Source organism: Mirounga leonina, unplaced genomic scaffold (assembly GCF_011800145.1).
Source record: "Mirounga leonina isolate KUSES-001 unplaced genomic scaffold, KU_Mleo_1.0 Mir_54, whole genome shotgun sequence".
NCBI classification, from domain to species: Eukaryota; Metazoa; Chordata; class Mammalia; order Carnivora; family Phocidae; genus Mirounga; species Mirounga leonina.
Window position 1 is genome coordinate 4,049,536 of NW_023270812.1, and position 17,113 is coordinate 4,066,648.

Here is a 17,113-nt window from a genome sequence, read left to right on the forward strand (position 1 = left end):
GGTCATGATCCTGGAGTCCCTGGATCGAGTCCCGCGTCGGGCTCCCTGCTCAGCAAGGAGCTTGCTTCTCTCTCTGACCCTCCCCCCTCTCATGTGCTCTCTCTCTCTCATTCTCTCTGTCTCAAATAAATAAAATTAAAAAAATATATATTTAAAAAAAAAAATAGTATACAATTTCAACAGGATAATTATAATAATATAATGAATCCTCCATGTCCACATCACCCAGCTTCAACACCTGTCAGCACAGGCCAGACTTCTTCCACGTGCCCGTCCCAGACACCCTATCAGTTCATCCATAAATACTTCAGTGTGTATTTCACAAAGACCAGAGTTGGTTTACCATCACCACAATACTATTACCACACCTAAAAATTAACCATTCTTTAATACCACAGTTACTGTTTGAATTGAGAATAAATCTTTTGAGAGAGCTCCATGTAAATAATTTAAAACATTTTCTTTTAAAATATTTTTAAATTAAAATGAATACACACATTATGTATAAGCATAAATATGCAATGAAGTAGAATGTAAAGTTTGCACAAACCTTTTTGGTTAGTTTTACTTTTAAAAATTTCTTCAGGGGCACCTGGGTGGCTCAGTCAGTTAAGCCTCTGCCTTCGGCTCAGGTCATGATCCCAGGATCCTGGGATCAAGCCTCGCACTGGGCTCCCTGCTCACTGGGGAGTCTGCTTCTCCCTCTGCCCCTACCCCTGCTTGTGCTCTCTCTCAAAAATAAGTAAATAAAATCTTAAAAAAAAAATTTTCTTCAAACAGGGGTGCTTGGGTGGCGCACTCAGGTGAGCATCTGACTCTTGGTTTTGGCTCAGGTCATGATCTCAGGGTCCTGAGATTGAGCCCCATGTTGAGCCCCACGTCAAGCCCCAGGTGGGACTCCAAGCACTCAGCATGAGGTCTGCTTGAGATTCTCTTTCCCTCTCCCTCTGCCTCCCCACTCATGTTCTCTCTCTCTCTCTCTCGGATAAATAAATAAACCTTAAATTTTTTTTTAATTTAAAAAAATTTCTTCAAACATACATAGTCTGTTACATAAATATATAAATATGGTAATATATAAACCATTTTTTCTTGGACCCCTTTACCCATATAACCACACACACTGGTAATCTCTCAATCTGGTATCTGCTTTTCTAATTTTTTCTCTAAATTTATACTGGTCTGCTAAGCATTATAGATTACAGGGTAAACAATAAAGTCCCCGTGTTAGTTGAACTTACATTCTTGAGTTCCATATACTTACACTTATAAACATGTCTTATGTACATGTACTGTGAACATATCACACAGTTTTCTGATTCTTGATTTTCTCACTCATCACTATCAAGTCCACTGGTGTATTTCCCTTCATCCTCTTTAATGCTTGTGTAATACTTCAATCTATCCTATAAACTGTTTGACTATTTCCCTGATAGTAAGTATTACCTTTCTTTGTTTATCTTTTTTTTTTTTTTTTTTTTTTTTTTTTTTTTAACCTTCTTTATATTTTTTTTTTTTTTCTCTTTTTTTTTTTTTTTTTTTTTTTGCTGCTATAGACATCCTTACACATGTGTTATTCCTTCCCAGTGTTTTTATTTCTATAGATTTCAGTCCCTAGAAGTACAGCTGTCAGGTCTGGATGTGTATATTTATATCAAGAGTACAAAGATTCATTAGGGGAAAAGCCATGATAAAGGAGGGATGCTAAGAGAGACAGACATGCCGGAACCATGAGAAGAATATCAAGGAGGATGAAGGATCAGCTGGGTCACATGTGGAGTCCACAGCAGGGCTGACTCTTTCCTAATTCTTTCTGCCTAGAGGCACTTAGAAAAATATTTTTCCCTCTATTCTTAAAGTTCTACATTGTTACTAGAAAATGCCTGGACACATGCTTTTTCTCAACAAATTGGCCTCAATCTGGGCTAACTCTTTTAAAAAGGCAGACTTTCAAGAAAATGAGAAGACAAGCCACAGACTGGGAGAAAACAGTTGCAAAAGACATATCTGATAAAAGACTGTTTATCAAAATTTTTTTATAATTTTTTAAATTAAATTCAATTTAGTTAACTTATAGTGTATTATTAGTTTCAGCGGTAGGATTTAGTGATTCACCAGTTGCATATAACACCCAGTGCTGTTATGCAAAGAAGTTTCAAACTCACCACTAAGAAAACAAACAACCCAATTTAAAAATGAGCCGAAGATCTGAACAGACACCTCACCAGAGAAGACATACAAATGACAAACAAGCATATGAAAAGATGTTCCACATCGCATGGAACTTAAAACATACAACTTAAAACAATGATGAGATGCCACTGCACACCAACTGGCCTGGCCAAAATCTGGAACATTGACAACACCAAATGCTGGCGAGGACGTGGAGCTGCAGGGACTCCCACTCACTGCTGGGGGGCACGCAACATGGCACAGCCGCTCTGCAAGACCCTTTCTTCCAAAACTAAACATACCCTCATCATACAATCCAGCAATTGCACTCCCTAATATTTACCCAAGTGAATTGAAAACTTATCTCCACATAAAAAACCCACGCTCAGATATTTCTGGGAGTTTATTCATAATTGTCAAAACTTGGAAATAACTTAGATATTATTCTGTAGGTGAATGGATATATAAACATGATATGTCCTGACAATGGAATACTACTCAGGGATGAAAAGACATAAGACATCAATCCATGAAAAAAACACAGAAGAACCTTAAATGCATGCTACCAAGTGAAAAAAAAAAAACCAATCTGGAAAAGCTGTATACTATATGATTCCAACTATATGACATTTTGGAAAAGGCAAAACTATGGAGGCAGTGAAAAGGTCAGTGGTTGCCAGGGGTTGGTAGAGGATGGATAGAAGGAACACAGGATTTGTAGGGCAGTGAAGCTACTCTATATGATACTGTAATGATGGATACACAACATTGTGCCTTTGCCCAAACCCATGGAAGGTACATCATAAGGGAAAGCCCAGTGTGAACTATGGACAATAATAAGGTCAGTGTGGATTCATTTACTGTAACCAGTGAACACTCTGGCAGGGGATGTTGATGGTCAGGGAGGCTTCGGGGTGGTGGGGAGTGGGTCTATGGGAACTCTCCGTGCCATCTGCTCAATTTTGCTGTAAACCTAAAACTACCCTAAAAAATAAAATCTATTAAAATTTTTAAGAGGAAAAAAAGAAACGGGCTCAAGTCTGCTTCAGTTCAGGAAAGTCTTCTGTTATCATTAGTATAGTAGTTGCCCCTCCTCTGTTGCTCCTTTCCCTCTTTCTGCTCCCACTACTCACAGTTCAAGGTTTTAGGATCTACCTTCCAAGCTTCTTATCTTTTCCACTTGCTTTCCGTCTCTTCTTATCTTTGCTCTATGTCAAAATATTTCTTGCCTTTGATTTTCTAGGATGCTAATTCAGATCCCCTGGTGATTTTCCTCTCCTTTAATTAATCTCTTGAATTGTATTTGGTTAGGAAGTTATGATTTTTAGCTCCAGAAAGTTTTTTTGTGCTATATTTAAATCTCCTTCAATACACTAATATTTTTTAAAATTCAAATTGTCTTGTGTCTCCTCCAGCAGCCCTGTTTGTTTTGCCGGGTCTTCCTCTCTCTAGGCAAGAACCTGAGAGGGGATATTGTTTTGCATCATTGGCTCCTGCTTTCACGTGCCCTGATGGTAGCTGCCCTCTCACCTGTGTGGTCCAGGTCACTAAAGCAGAGGTGCTCAGTCTCTATTGAGGCCAAAGCGTCCATGTCAGGGTCAAAGGCAGGAAAGACCCAGCCCACCCATTCAGTTGCCCCTTGGCCTCTTCAAGACCAGGTAGCTCAAGCACATGCACATGGAACTTATGTCAACCTTACCCCTGGGGCTCCTCAGAGCCCGAAGTCCCCTTGCACCCCACTCCCGATTAAGCCCAGTAGTCATTTGCCTCAGAATAAGGGCAGGGAGACTGGAGTGGGAGCAGAGGGTGGGGGACCTATGTTTAGTAGGGGGTCTTCCCAGAGTCCCAGCATGAACCCTCAGACATACCGTGACTTCAAATGCAAGTCCAAGCAGCATCAGGAAGCCCCCGAGCATTCTGGTAGTACACATTGTTCTCTCTCTACTGCTGATGGTGTTTGGCTGGGCACAGTTGAGAAATATGGGGCCAGTGAAACCTGGAAGAAACAGGGAAGTGAGAATAAGCAGATACACTAAAACAGATGCTTGGAAAACAAAGGTCTTCAGAAGGAATTCTCAGAACGTGACTACCTGGTTCAATCGCACTCAGCTAGTCAGATTAGTGTGTCTGCTTGGGCTGGGTTAACAAAATAACAGACTGGGCAGCTTGAAGAACAAACACTTATTTCTCACAGTTCTGGAGGCTGGGAATCCAAAATCAAGGTGCCAGCCAATTCAGCTCCCGTGAGAGCCTCTTTCCGGCCTTCAGACGGCTGCCTTCTCGCTATGTGCTCACATGGCAAACAGAGAAATCTTTCTCTCTTCCTTTTCTTATAAACCACTAATGCCATCATGAGGGCCCCAACCTCATGACCTCAAACCTAATCCTAATTACTGCCAAAGAGCCTCATCTCCAAATTGAGGTGTTAGGGCTTCAGTACATGAATTGGGGGGGTGGAGGGGGACATTATTCAGTGCACAACAGAGTATTGCAGTGAACTGCTATATAACAAACTCCCAACTTCCAGTGGCTTAATGTTATAGAAGGTTATTGCTCACATATATAAAATCCAACTGGAAGTAGGGTGTGGTTCGTGTAAACATTTAGGGTCTGAGCCATCTTTGACAGCTGATTCCCAAGGTCATTTGAGGACTCACCATCCCTTCAGCAGAAAGGAGGAAAAATCAGGCTCCTGCATGAGAGGTTTTTCTAGGCCAGCTCTGGAAATTATCCACATTAATTCCATCCACATTCCATTAGCCAGAACTCAGTCATGTGGCCTTACCTAACTGCAGGAGAGACTGGGAACTGTAGTCTGACTGTGCACCCAGGAAGAAATGTAGACTAACTATACCAAGGTTCAGGTTTGGTAAGCATCTGGCGCATCTTCCCAGAAAACCTTATTCATGAAGATATTGTACATGTGACCCACAAAGATTCACTTCCCCAAACTGTTATTAATTACCCAGAAGCATAGGCTTATGTCATAACCAACAGGTCAGCAGCCTTGTTGTCTTTTGACCCTGGGTGCCTAAAGACAGGATTTCAGGGCCCCTGTCTGGTAGATAAACTGGTAGGTCCACATGCAAAGACTGCATGCCAGGGAGGCACCCCTTAGATCATCCCTTTCAATGGGGGCCAGTAGGGTATCTGGATCTATATCCTTCATCTCTAGATTTTATCTTCAAGATATTGCTCAAACCCACCTCTTCTCCCCATCTCTGCCTCTGCCACCTTCATCCCAGCCTCCATCAGTTCACCTTTCACCTAGACCACGCAGGCCTTCCAAATGGTCCCCTATGTTCCTTCTCTCTTCTTTCCATCCATTCTGTGCCCCAAATTAAATACTGCCACTATTTCCCATTGCTCTTAGAAAGCAAAACTCCAAACATGGCCTACCAGGGCCCACAGGGCTCCTTCCTACCTGTGACCCCATCCCCCTCCACAGCCCACTGGGCTCCAGCCACACTGGTCCTTTCTGTCCCACATGCTTTTCCCTTCACGGTTATGACATAAGCCTATGCCTCTAATTGTGCACTGAATAATGTCCCCCTCCACCCCCCAATTCATGTACTGAAGCCCTAACACCTGGTGGGAGATGAGTCCCATCTCAATTTGGAGATGAGGCTCTTTGGCAGTAATTAGGATTAGGTTTGAGGTCATGAGGTTGGGGCCCTCATGATGGCATTAGTGGTTTATAAGAAAAGGAAGAGAGAAAGATTTCTGTTTGCCATGTGAGCACGTAGCGAGAAGGCAGCCGTCTGAAGGCCAGAAAGAGGCTCTCACGGGAGCTGAATTGGCTGGCACCTTGATTTTGGAGGTCAGGAGGTGGGATGGAGGGAGAAGTGTGCCAGGTGAAGGGAAAAGAGGTATTTAGGAGCTTTAATTAGTAGGGAATTCCAAGCAGATTTGGGTTGAGGTAGTAGATTAGAGGAAAATAAGATTTGTTTCTACAGCTTTCTTGGCTTTAAAGTCCCAAATCTCTGGGGTTAGGAATATCTTTTTACTTCTTAGTACAGGGAGGGTATTTTTCATATTGGAGATTTATTTCCTGCTTTCAGGGCGACAAAGGAGGGTCTGAGTGTCCTTGCCACTGGCTGTTTCTTAAGTAACTTTTATTTAAAATAATAAAAAAATAATAATAATCAATGCGCCAAGAGAGGCACTTTTTGGGGCAGCCTGCCCTCGGCCCCTGCATATACATGTTCACTAAACTTTTATTTTTCTCCTGTTAATCTGTCTTGTATCAATTTAATTATTAGACCAGCCAAAGAACCTAGAAGAGAAGAAAGGAAAATTTCTGCCCCTACATATAACCTCCTAGGCTCTATTATGTGTCTCCTTTGTCACACGCACCGATTTGGGCCATATTGGATAGATATTATAATTTCCACTACCCTTATAGAGGGTAAGTTCCCAGTAGGCATTGGGCCCCCGGCTGCCAGGCAAGTTGTCTGGCACAGAGCAGGTAAGTAGTAAGAATGTGCTGGAAAAATGAAACAAGGACAGAAGTGCATATGAATAGTTCTCCGCCATTTACAAAGTGCTTTTGTACAAAGTATGACATGTGACCTTCACAACTTCACTTTCAAGTGGATTTTAGCACTTCCTTTCTACAGATGAGAAAGCTTAGTTTCATTTTACTCCCCTGTGGGTTTTTAAAATGCTATTTTATTATTCCTGCTCTTTGTCCTTTTTATTTGTCTTTATCCTTTTTGGGATTTACTCTATTGCTCTTTTCCTTACTTCTTAAGTTGAAACTCAGCTCACTGATTCATGAAACTTTTTTTATAAATACATTTAAAGCCAAAAGTTTCCCTGTATACATATTGCTTCAGCTACATCCCACAATTTGTGGTAGTGGTTTTATTATTATTCAGTTCAAAATATTTAAATTCCCCATTATGATATTTTCTTTGACCTATGAATCATTTGGAAGTATTTGTTTAATTTTTTAAATACTTATATAACACATTTTGGATATCTTTTGAGTTGTTGCTTTCACATTGTGTTGTATTTTGGTCAGACTTTTTATTATTGATGATGCTAATCCTTTGGTTTTGTTGAGATTTCCTTTATGGTCAAGTATGTGACTAGCTTTTTCTTTTTTTAAGATTTATTTATTTTAGAGAGGGGGTGGGAGGGGCAGATGGAGAGGGAGAGAGAGAATCTTGAGCAGACTCCCTGCCAAGCATGGAGCCCAACTCGGGTCTCAATCCCAGGACCCTGAGTTCATGACCTGAGCTGAAACCAAAAGTTGGAGGCTTAACTGACTGCGCCACCCAGGCACCCTTTAACCAGCTATTTTTAAATGTCCCTGGAGGGCTAGAAGCCTGAAAATTACATCCGAGAAGGCCCAGGTTGTCAGTGGCAACATGGGGGGAGGGACAACTGAGCCACTGTCAGGAGGGACAAGGGTCTGTATCCAAGGGTGGCAGTGAGTTGGGGCTGAGGGAGTAGAGGATCCTCAGGGCATTCTGAAATGTCATCTAGAGACAATATTACCCATCTCAGTGTGTCATTACTATTTCTAATTAATTCCGTGAATCCATCAGGGTCTTTGAGGTTACTTTGAAAGGAAGCTTGGAAAAGTGGGTGGTTTTCTCCTTTCATTGTTGGGTGACTAATGGAGCAATCTTGTTTTGCTTTCTGGCATGAGATCCTGTGAATATTTTAAGAAAGAATAGAGACCTTTTCATTCAACCCAGAGCCTCTGTTTTTAAACTCCTCAGGAGCTCCCGGGACGAAAGCACCTCCGCAGCTCTCCTCCACCCAAGCAAAAAAACAAGAACTCCACGTGTGGGACTCATGCACCACATAAAATGGAGATGTTAACTTCATTCATGATTTTTAAAGCATGACCTCAAAAATCCTCAGAAAATGAAGCTAATGGCCCATGTGTTCACCTTCATCATTAGAAGACCAAAAAGAAGTGTCTGTTATGTCATGAACAGACACTTCTCCAAAGAAGACATACAAATGGCTAACAGACACATGAAAAATGTTAATCATCATTAGTCATCAGGGAAATTCAAATCAAAACCACGTTGAGATACCACCTTACACCAGTTAGAATGGCAAAAGTTGACAAGGCAAGAAACAACAAATGTTGGAGAGGTTGTGGAGAAAGGGGAACCCTCTGAATGGATAAAGAAGATGTGGTCCATATATACAATGGAATATTACTCAGCCATCAGAAAGAATGAATACCCAACTTTTACATCAACATGGATGGGACTGGAGGAGATTATGCTAAGGGAAATAAGTCAGAGAAAGTCAATTATCATATGGTTTCACTTATTTGTGGAACATAAGGAATAGCATGGAGGACATTAGGAGAAGGAAGGGAAAAACGAAGGGGGGAAAATCGGAGAGATGAACCATGAGAGACTATGGACTCTGAGAAACAAACTGAGGGTTTTAGAGGGGAGGGGGTGGGGGGATGGGTTAGCCCAGTGATGGGTATTAGGGAGGGCCCGTACTGCATGGAGCACTGGGTGTTATACGAAAACAATGGATCGTGAATCACTACATCAAAAACTAATGATGTATTGTATGGTGACTAACATAACATAATAAAATAAAATTTTAAAAAAAACTTGCAAAAAAAAAAAGAAGACCAAAAAGAAGCATCTTTTGATGAAATTCAACCCTTTGGGTTCTAGGGGCTTCACAGCACTGGGGGGCCCTCCTGTGGAGGATCCTGCAGTGAAAGTTGCCGTAATTCCAAAGACACAGGATGTCACCCAAGTCAGGGGGAAAATTCAGCAGAGAGGAAGGTGAAGTACCGCCCAAATACATTGGCACCAGGCTGGGTGGGCTTTCAAATGCCAAGCAATGACTGAAGCAGGATTGCCTGAATTCCCAGAATCCCACTCGCCCTCATGATTAGGGGTACAAAACAATCTGTGGGTCTGGGAGGACACACATGCTCATATCACAGTGAGAATTATGTTTAATCACTCAGAGCTTTAATGACCTCATGATTACTAAAAACAGGGTTCAAATCAAACGAATCCACTGCTGTAGAAACCATATCTTCTGGCTGAAATATTCCTTTTTCAGTTGTCAGTTTCTAATTTGTTGTTACTTCTTCCCAAGATCAAGCAAGTTGAAAGTTTGATTGCAACCAATCAGTCACTTCCAAAGGAATCATGGCCTTAATGCCCTTATTTGTTAAAAATGCTGCAATACACCCAACATGTCATTCAATCAACAAACATTTTTGCATGCATCTACTCTACCTAGGAGACTGAGCCAAGAACACAGTAATGTAAACAAAATATAAACACATGAAAATTTCAGTAATGATGCCAAACAATGAACCCTGGAGGTGCAATAAGAAATCTGTTTACCTCTTACACTGTTATTGGGAATGCAAGCTGGAGCAGCCACTCTGGAAAACAGTGTGGAGGTTCCTCGGCGAGTTGAAAATAGAGCTACCCTGCGACCCAGCAATTGCACTACTGGGTGTTTACCCCAAAGATACAAATGTAGGGATCCGAAGGGGTATGTGAACCCCAATGTTTATAGCAGCAGTGTCCCCAATAGCCAAACTGTGAAAAGACCAAAGATGTCTATCAACAGATGAATGGATAAAAAAATATGGTATATATATATATACAATGGAATACTACTCAGCCATCAAAAAAATGAAATCTTGCCATTTTCAACAATGTGGATGGAACTAGAGGGTATTATGCTAAGAGAAATAAGTCAATCAGAGAAAGACAATTATCATACGATCACACTCATATGTGGAATTTAAGAAACAAAACAGGATCATAGGGAAGGGAGGGAAAAAATAAAACAAGATGAAATCAGAGAGGGAGACAAACTATAGGAGACTCTTAATCATAGGAAACAAACTGAGGGTTGCTGGAGGGGCGGGGGTGTGGGGATGGGGTAACTGGGTGATGGGCATTAAGGAGGGCACCTGATGTAATGAACACTGGGGGTTATATGCGACTGATGAATCACTAAAGTCTACCTCTGAAACTAATTCATTATATGTTAATTAATTGAATTTACATTTTAAAAAATAATTAAATAAAAAATAAAAGAAAGAGGTTCAAAAAAGAAAAAAATAAATAAAAATTGAAATTAAAAAGAAGGAATCTGTTTAATTCACAAATAGAGCTGGGAAAGATGCAGCCTTGAGTTCAGTGCAGAAAGTCAGCAATGTTGCCTGGAGGGAGGGATCAAAAGTCTTATGAGACAGATGAGTCAATATGAGCCCTAAAAAAAAGGAGAAGCTGGAAAATCAGAAAGCCTAGTAGAAAACATTCCAGGACAGACAAAATGATGTGAATAAAATCAAGAAATCTGGACAGTGTCAACAAAGTTTCTTAAAGGTAAGTTTCATCATCTGAGACCAGGGCCAAATGGTGATGGAATTAATACATAGGAAGAGTTAATCTGCTGCCCTATCTCTCTCCTCTCTGCTTAGCTGCTAGGTTCCCAGCATGCAGGGCCAGCTATAGAATTTGCGGAACCCAAAGCCAAATGAAAATCAGAGCACCAGTGGAGAGCGTAAGTGAGCCTCCCCTTTCCTTGGGCTCATGGCTCTAATCCTCAGGGAATGGGTGACCCCAAGGGATTGCAATCTTTATGCAGGAATGTACTGGGTACCTGGACCAAGTGGCGAGTGCTCTGCCCAAATTGGGCATGGCCAGCCCAGGGAAGGATGACCACTGCCCTGCCCAGTCTGAAAGGCTGACTGTGGAGGGAGCAGGAGAACCTGGACCTCCCCAACCAATGCCTCAGGATAGAGGGTAGCATGGGTTTGGGCCAGGGATAGGGAGAGAGACCTGGGCAGGATCCAGGCTCCAGGAGGCAGGGTGCAGGCAACTGCAGATGTGTTCCAGGGAGGCAGTGGGAGGCCCCTGCACATGCTGCATCATCCCACTGGACTTCACTTACAAAACATAAATGCAGATAAAATTATGAAGAATTTCAAGATGGCAGCCACAGAGCAAGGATCTCCGAGGGCTGGGCCCCATGTGACTACATGAATCTCTGGGCAATGAAGCCAGCCCTGCCAACATCCCACAAGGGCCTGCCCTCCCTAGAAATCTCCCCATCTTGTAGAATTTTCTGTCCACTCCCCACCCAAAGTTATATTACAATCACTTTCTGAACTAGTCTGAAAAGCTCCTGCTAATCCTTTATGAGCAGGGGTCCCCACCTATGCTTAAGCTACATTCATCATGAGTCAGACCTGCCCACATGTGTCTGCAAAACCAGGAGCAAGTCAGCCTAGAGTCTTTCCCAGAGAGAATGAGGAACCTGCTAGAAAGGAACATTTCCAGAAGATCTGGGTGGTCCAGCAGTGACTCACCAAGTCCTGGGAAGAGGGATCCTAGGGATCCCCACCATCAGTGGCAATGGGTTTGCCTGCAGCAACCACATTGACCAGTGAAGCCTGAGACATTTACTCTTGCACAAACGTAAGTCACCCTTGAAGATTCCAAGCACCTGGGTGACCCTCTGAAAGGAGCTGAAGTTGCAACAAGTTCACTGGTAGCTTCCAGGGTCAGAGAAATAGTGGGCAGAACAATGACCTCACTCTCACCTCTTTGGTTCGTGTGTCCAGGGGTTTCTGGAATTCCAGCTAACCCACCTGCCCTTTAACATTGGCTTTCTGGAGGCAAAAGTTTTCTAACACAGAGGGACAACCATTTATGAGACCTCAAGGCATTATCATATTTTGGAAAGAAGGATCACTTTTCAGGAAAGTGGGATAGACTCCTGGTTCCTGAGTCTGGAGTCACCTGACACAGTTTCAGGGGGACCTAGAAAGACACCTGAAGCTCCACAGAAGCCAAGTCCTCCCTGAGAGGCTCTGAGAGCTGAGGTCCCTTCTGAGACAAGTACCATTCACCCATGAAAACTACACCTCAAGTTTTCCGCAGCAGGAAAAAGACACAATTGTGACCTGCAAATTTTGCCCTGGTTTGTTGGAAAAACCTCTGACTGACCTTAAAAACACATAAAATATACATATTGGCCCACAAATGCATTGTATTCCTGAACTAACCAAATAGTCTACAGTCAATTGTCTAACACAAACCTGCCGTTAGTCCTTTAATCTTACAGCAGAAAATTTTCCTAAAGGCAATTTGAAATCATACAGTATTTTTTTGGCTAATTTTTTTCCAACTTTTCATTCTGAAAATGTTCAAGCCTAGAGTGAAATGACAGAATGATGCACTGACTACCTTCCTACTCTTCACCTAGAAGTACTGCGTTAACACTTGGTCACAATTGTTTGATCAAGCAGTACTTAACTTTGTTAAGTACTGGCCCTTGGAAAGGGTGCAATGAGCCTCCCTTAGACTAAGATACTCTTGTTTCATGGCAAAGCAGGTGTTTGCCTAGACAGTAGGGGTTGGGAGATGTCTGTGGGCCTCTCCCCAGTGAGGTTTGACTACTCTTTCTGGATTAAGAACCAAGGGAGATTAGTTGAGGAAAAGCATGAATTGCACTTATGCGTGCATACTTTTAAAAATGTCAATAAATTCAGTAAATATTAAGTTTCTTTCATTTACTGGTGTCCCTAATAAAAGCAAAACCCTTCTTTAAACATTTTCACGTGCTATACATTCATTCACCAAACATCCATGAAGCCCCGCTCTGCAGTGGAGGGCCCTGTTCTGGACACTGAGGACACAGCCCTGCACAGACAAGGCTGAGGTCTCACGAGCTCCCCCTAGAAGGCGCGGGGACCACCAACGAACTAGTACAGAAATGTCACATGAGGATAAGCGCTCTGGAGGAAATCAAATAGGGTTAATATGTGGGGCAAGGTTTGTGACTCCAGCTGATTCGTTTGGGGACAGAGGACAAGCAAATAAAAAGATCCCATGTTAGCAAGTGAGGTCCCACATGCAAACAGGCTGCTTGTCCTGAAGATAAGGAACAGAGAAAGGGGTAAGAGATGAGGTCAGAGATAGTGGGGCCAGATGTGCCAGGCGTCCTGGAACTTCGTGTAGAGTTTGGATTTTATCCCAATTTCCAAGGAAAATCAGTAGAGGTTTTGATACAGAAGAAGGACACAATCTGAATTCAGTTTCAAAAGATCCCACTGGATCCTTTGTGAAAAGGTGATTATAGGGCTTATATTAGCTTCCTAAAGCTGCAGGAGCGAAGTACCACAAAGTGGGGGGCGTCAAACAGCAGAAGCTGATTACCTCACAGCTCTGGAAGCCAGAAGCCCCAAATCATGGTGTTGACAGGGTCACACTCCTTCAGAAGCCTCTAGGAGAGGATCTTTCTTCTTCTTCTTTTTTTTTTTTCCTATTGCAAGGTCTCAATTTATTAATTAGATTTTTTTCTTCTGCAGACCTCCGCTCAAAAGGTTGTGATTATAACTTTGTGTATGACACACTATCCTTATTTGTCCATGCAACACATTTAATTGTTAACAATGTTTTAGGTAGTACTTTACAGTTGAAAGATGCTTCTATATATGTAAATTATGACATGATGGGCTCTCCCTGTTGATGATAGTTACTAGAACTGAACTCCAGCTACCTACTATTCAATACAATATTGAAAGACTCAACTAAATTTTCTTATTTTCTTTTTGTAAAGAGATAATGTAGTTTCTTTTCTTTTCTTTTTTTTTTTAGTTTTTATTTTAACTCCAGTTACTTAACATCCAGTGTTATATTAGTTTCAGGTGCACAATACAGTGATTCAATACTATGAGGGGAAGATCTTTCATTGCCTCTTCCGCTTCTGGTGTCCCCAGTGTTCGTGGGCTTGTGGCTGCATCACTCCAAACTCTGCCTCGATCTTCCCATGGTTCCTTCCCTGTGTGTGTGTGTGTGTGTGTGTGTCTTCTCTGATAAGGACACCAGTCAGACTGGATCAGGACCCACCCTAAGGATGGACTTCATTGCACCTGCAGACCCTATTTCTAAATAGGTCACATTCGGGATGGCTGGGTGGCTCAGTCAGTTAAGCATCTGACTCTTAGTTTCAGCTCAGGTCACGATTTCAGGATCATGAGATCAAGCCCCGAGTCAGGCTCCATGCTCAGAGTGGAATCTACTTAAGACTCTCTCTCCCTGTCCCCTTACCCCTCCCCATGTGCTTACTCGCACGTGCACTCTCTCTCTCTGTCTCTCTAAAATAAATAAGTAAATCTATAAATAAATAAATAGGTCACATTCAAAATTCCCACGGGTCAGGACTTCAACATACCTCTTGGGGGGGACACAGTTCAACCCACAGCAGGGGCACAGGAACCGAGACGGGGGCTGCTTCGGGTTCCTGCAGGGCGCAGGCAGGAAAACAGCCTGCGGAGATGGCTTGGGGGAAGCAGAGCGAAAAGAGAGGTTAAGATTTGGGTTCTGTTTTGTAACTCTACCCACATGACTTTTGAGGGTGAGAGTAGTGACTTCTAGAATCTTGGATAGTCCAACTGGGAAGATGGGAAAGTTAAGAGAAAGGTCAAGTTGTGAGGGTAAATCAGGCGCTGTACTGGGAGCACGTTCCCTCTGGGATGCTTTCTCCACGCAGATGGAGATACACCTGCTGGATCTCAGGTGACAGGTGCCCACTGGAGATGTAAATCTGGAAATAAGCAGCATAAGGATCCTCATTTGAAATTGAATTTCCTCGCTAATAGGGCCATTGAGACTTTGAACAAGGAAATAATTTTGAAATAAATGCTAAAGACAATTTTAATCACCTCTTATGTTTCCGGAGAGTCGTGACCTGAGGCTTCACGCTCACAGTGTCAGGAGGTCATCTGCTGGTGACTTAGTTCACATGGGGCGTGTGAGGAAGTGAGATGGGCTGTGTTGCTGGCTTTGTTGCCCACAGACTTCCAAACCCTTGAATCTGGTTATCAGTTAAGGACAGGTAAACCCTGTCTCATGTGACAAAATGTCTCTGTATTTTGAACAGTTGTTCTTAAATCCAAAATAAACCTATAATAAAAAGTATGGTCCCCTTTTTTGATGTTCCCTGACAGCTTTTAAGCCTCCCCCACCCACTCCCCCTCCATCCACACCTGAGAGAGCTGAGAAGGCCCAAGTGCTCCCTCTTTGGGGGTAGGAGACAGGTCAAATGTCTCTCCTGACATTTCAGGCCAGCAAGGAGAGCCTGCCTGCTCTCCCCAAAAGCCTCCATACGTGTGTGATCAACTTCTCATATACCCTCTTACTGTGAGTGTAGCATCAGCCCTCTTGAGATCCAGATCAAATTTTGGGGGGAGGCCGTCCTGCTTCTTCAAAGTGCTTAAAACAAAACCCAGGAATCGATCATAAAGTACTGTTTAGGAAAGAAAAGAAACGCTTAGCATTACAATCGAAAAGACGCAGTTTGGAGACTGATGAACAGTGAACCGTAACAGAGCTGATCCTGGACAGAGGCACCCACCAGCCCCCTTCCCAAAGGAGTCATCGATGGGGGGCTATCTCTCACAGAGCCACGCCAGCAAAGCCTGGCTGGAGGCAGGCTGGGAGCTGGCTGCCCTCCTCGGGCAAAATCTTTGATTACCACTCGGAGGCTAAACTGGAAAGAGAAATGTTAGTAAGTTATAGAAACTCGCCTCCTGCATAGGGGTCAGAGGGTGGGCAGGGACGGACAACAGCGCAAGGAAGGGCGTGGAGCACCGCCTGGTGAACGGTACAAGACAACACCCTCCAACTGGCCAGAGAAGCCCCACAGCCAAGGTTTGAATAGCGGCTTCTCCAAACCTCGCTCATGTTCAGGGTCCGGGTACTCCGGGTCCGAAACCCAGGGTGTCCCGACCTCATGCCCTGCTTTGTCCTTGTCTGGAGGAAGCGCCCCGGACCGTAGGAAGGCCTGGTGTGCATGTCTCTGCAGAGGAGGTGAGCAGGCATGACCTTTGTGCAGGTGCAGGGGTGGGGGGACAGGCGGCAGGTGCAGGTCTGGGGGACACCAAAGGCAGGTGGGCGAAAATTGATGAACAGTCCCATTTAGACATGCAAATGAGTGATAACCTTAGCTTTTGCAGAGTCTTCAAGTCACATCAAAATATACAGTAACTGGGGCACCTGGGTGGTTCATTCAGTCGAGCCTGACTCTTGGTTTCAGCTCAGGTCATGATCTCAGGGTTGTGGGATTGAGCCCTGTGTGGGGCTCTGTGCTGAGGGTGGGTCTGCTTCAGATTCTCATTCCCTGCCCCTCTGCACCTTCCCCTGCTCACTCTCTCTCTAAAATAAATAAATAAAATCTTTTTAAAAAATACAGTAATGTAATTCTTATAACTATTACCGTCCCCATTTCAAGGATGGGAATATTGAGACAAGAGTGAGTATAACTGTTTTATAGCTCCAAAAATCTGTCAAGTGTGAGTGTAAGACTGTATTCTAGTCATCCCAGTTTCTACACCTGTAAAACAAACAGAGGCTGACAGCATTCATCAAGTGTTGTCTGTCCCACCCACACACCTAAGAAGAGAGTTTTAGTGTAATAAGGGAAACATTTTTATTTGCTGAACAACTAGAGCAGCAGAGGGGGAGAGAGAGGGACAGCAGACTCCATGCTGAGCACAGAGCCCCACTCGAGGGGTTTGATCCCAGGATCCTGAGATCATGACCTGAGCTGAAACCAAGAGTCCGGGGCTCAACCGACTGAGCCACCCAGGTGCCCCTCATCTTCTGATTGCCTCCTAGCCTCTTCCCCACTCTGCTCCACTCCACCAGGTCCTTCCAAAAAGGAATCAAGGACCAGAGCAAGCCTACTGATGCCTTACCCAGAGCAGACCTGGAGTAAACATTTGTGGCTAATAAGCATGCTGAAACCTGTCATCTTGAGCCAATCTCCCCTTTGTCAGAACCAGGTGAAGAAAACGGAGAAGGTACTAATTTTAATGTGTGCAGTCACAAAGCATAACTTCTTTGTCCATTATTTCTGTGTTACAAATGAGAGCATGCAGGCTCAGAGGGGCTCTTTAACGTGT

At 43.3% G+C, this 17,113-nt stretch overlaps 1 long non-coding RNA gene across 1 annotated transcript in view; it reads right to left on the reverse strand.

Moving 5' to 3' along the window:
- Positions 1 to 16,249, reverse strand: part of LOC118001777 — a 111,367-nt gene extending 95,118 nt beyond the window's left edge. Inside the window, exons 1-2 of the long non-coding RNA XR_004676837.1 lie at positions 14,383 to 16,249; positions 4,041 to 4,168 (exon numbers count right to left, since the gene is read on the reverse strand). This is a non-coding gene — a long non-coding RNA (uncharacterized LOC118001777). The remainder of the gene's footprint in view (positions 1 to 4,040; positions 4,169 to 14,382) is intronic.
- Between the last annotated feature and the right edge of the window lie 864 nt (positions 16,250 to 17,113).